The 3,127-nt window shown below is 41.5% G+C and overlaps 1 protein-coding gene and 1 pseudogene across 1 annotated transcript in view; both read left to right on the plus strand.

Moving 5' to 3' along the window:
• The window catches only part of ST6GALNAC5 (ST6 N-acetylgalactosaminide alpha-2,6-sialyltransferase 5), a 161,385-nt gene that overhangs the window by 120,018 nt on the left and 38,240 nt on the right, over window positions 1-3,127 (plus strand). The window lies entirely within an intron of this gene.
• LOC111736888 lies at window positions 877-995 on the plus strand (annotated as a pseudogene).

Here is a 3,127-nt window from a genome sequence, read left to right on the forward strand (position 1 = left end):
TTCTAAGGAAAGTGGTATTTTAATTACTTTAATGAAAATTTCACTTGCCACCAATTCCATAAAAACAGAAAATTGAAGTAATTGCAAACACCTCACTGAAGCAGACTTGCTCCATAATATAACTGCATCTTTCTTAAGACAACTGAGCTCCTGAGAGATTTACAAACACAGTATGTTACCTAACTCTTCATTTGACATATGCTTGGGTTGAAATTTTTTTTCCAGACTCAAGAAATTGTTTTCTGAAAAGTTTTGATCTTTCATATGAAGTTTGTACTCCTAAAATATGCAGGCCAAGGAAACCAATGCAATCCAGTATTTTCTTGCAACAGTATTAGATCCACTGTGTTCTTCAAATGAATGCTTGCATCCAGAAAATAGAAGTGCTTATCAGACTCAAAGCTTTTCAGCAACACAAGCTAGATGCATGATTTGTTAATCAGTTTACATGAAACTCGAAGAAGGTTTCTGTTTCTTCTATCTTGGTATGGTCACACTGTGAATCGTTATGAAAATTGGGTTTGTTTGATATTTTAACATGAAAATTCAGAGCTAGTTATAGGTATGGGGGAAAATGAATATGCAAAAACTTATTACTCCTTTGAGTAGTTAGATTTCGCTCCCAATCTTGTTCTCACATCCAAAAGTGAGACTCTTCCCTGGATTGGCTGTTTTAGAAGAGATGATATTTCAGAACCTTTCTGTTTCCCTTCCTATAATATCTGTGTTTTTTTTGAATAAATATTTCTGAGAAAATTGAGTGTTTGGGGCTGAATTGAATCCCCCCCAGAAAACTTGCATGTTGAAATCTGAATCCCCATTACCTCCAAATATAACTCTATTCAAAGATAGAGACTTTAAAAAGGTAATTAAGTTGTCTACAGCCATGCCACCCTGAACAAGCCCAATCACATCTGTTCTCGGAAGCTAAGCAGGGTCGGGCCTGGTTAGTATTTGGATGGGAGACCACCTAGGAAGACCAGGTGCTGTAGGCGTAAAAAATAAAAATAAAAAAATAAGGGATTATAAACTGACAAGGTCTTTGCAATCTGTGAGGTCAACCAAGGGTTGCCTCGCCTAAAAATAAATAAATAAGTAAAAAAGTAATTAAGTTAAAATCAGGTCTTTAAGGTGGGCCCTAATCTAATATGACCGATGTCCTTATAAAAAGGGATTAGGACACAGACAACAGAACCAGAGACCGCCTTCTGAGGATACAGCAAGAAGGTGGCCATCTGCAAACCAAAGAGAGAGGCTTAAGAAGAAACCAAACCTTCAGACATTTGATCTTGGACTTCTAGCCTCCAAAACTGTGAGAAAATTAGTTTCTCTTATTAAGCCGCCTAGTCTGTGGTATTTTGTTATGGCAGCCTTAGCAAATGAACACACTGGACGTTTATCCTGCATATAACAGAAACTCATTTTTCTGGGTAACTAAAAATGCTTTGCACATTTCTAGGTACAGCTCTGAGCAAGGTGAGAGTAGCCTGGTCTCAGTTTCAAGGTGTCAAAGGGAAAGTTAGACACTAGTTAAAGTGATAAGGATGGATTTTAATCAGTAATACACTGGTTCAGTAGGGAAACAATAAGGAGAAGAGTCCAACGCAAACTGAACTCGACTTGTACAGAAATGACTGGGGAGTTTTAAAAAGAAAATGAGGGCATAGGAAGGGGTCTGAGCCAGGGTTTGACAGAATCAGGGACGTGAAAACTTATAAAAATCAAGAACAGGGGATTGGTCCATGTGAAATCCATCTGGGTTAACTGGCACTTATTGAATTTAGACTTCTGTCCTCCCTCAGAGGCTGAGAGACAGGGGCCTATCTTTAGGCGTTGGCTGAAACAAACAGTACATTCCTTTGACAGCCTTGAGTTTTCTCAGGCAGGCACTTTAAGGGGAGCTAGAGTTATCCTAGGTTCACAGCCTCAAACTATGTTAGTGTTTGTTCAAGTCTTTATAGGCAAAGGTTCACAGGCCTAGTAGAGAAGAAGGCTCTGAGGAGCATTGCCAAAGTTTGATCAAGGAATCTTTGTCAAGGGCCACCGGAGTCAAGCAGAGCCTATGTGCTGACAAATGCTATTTAAGCCCTTCCAGCACTGAGAGGCATGAAAAGGAACCACAGGTTTTTGTTGACATAGCACCATCCAGTAATGAAATCCAGAGCCTTTCTGAATTGTGAGATGACATAGGTCTAGGAGGAAACTCCATAAAAGCAGACCTGAAATCTAGGGCAGGCTCAGAAATCGGGGAAGGAGGTAGGAGCATTCAAATTTAGAATTTAGGGTTCGCATTTTTTTCTGTACCTGCTGTACTTTATTATGCAGAGAAGTGAAAGGCTGAGCGTGGGGGTATGGCAGAATTGGGCCATTGCAGTGACAACTAGAAAATCATAAGCTACAAAGCAGATGGGACAGTTTGCAAAAGGGGAAGTAATCGGGCGTCATAGGTGGGTGTCCTGTGCTACATATAGCTGGCTACATATAGCCCATTCAGGTAAGGTGGTCACTGTCAGGGTGAGAGTTCAGAGAGAGCCCAAGCAACAAGCCCCGGGCAGCAGAGAAGAGGCCTGCGTGGTTCCTGTGGGCTTGGGAGCTCGGGTGCTTCTCAGAAGCCAGGACCGCATTGTGATTCTGACACTGCACACCACCTGGATCAGCTCCTCAGAAGTATTCTCATAACTCTCGGTGCTTTTCTTTCCTCGCATTTATTGCAGTTTATAATTACAATTATTTGATTAACAACATCTGTCTTCCCCACTACACTGTATGTTTCATGAAGGCAGAAGTGGTGACTATTTTACTTTCCATTGAATTCCCAGAACCTAACATGGCCCCTGGCAAGAGTCGATGTTCAAGAAATACTTGCTGAGTGGGTGAATGAATTGATTCATACCGATGCCCTTAAGCTGTCAGAGCCTCGCTTCTGGTATGGAATGTTGTACGATGCATGGAAGGTTAAGGATAGAAAGTGGTATCCTCCTGGGGGTAAGCTGGGAGAAAACCACTCTTACCCGGCCTTAGGGCCTCGAGTTGCAGCTGCATCTATGTGGATTGGGAGAGCACCTCACATCTGAAAGACCATTGAAGGTCTCAGTGACTGGGCCTGATTATGGGGATTTCAGAATAG

The sequence above is a fragment of the Pteropus vampyrus genome, unplaced genomic scaffold (assembly GCF_000151845.1).
Source record: "Pteropus vampyrus isolate Shadow unplaced genomic scaffold, Pvam_2.0 Scaffold22, whole genome shotgun sequence".
Lineage (NCBI taxonomy): Eukaryota > Metazoa > Chordata > Mammalia > Chiroptera > Pteropodidae > Pteropus > Pteropus vampyrus.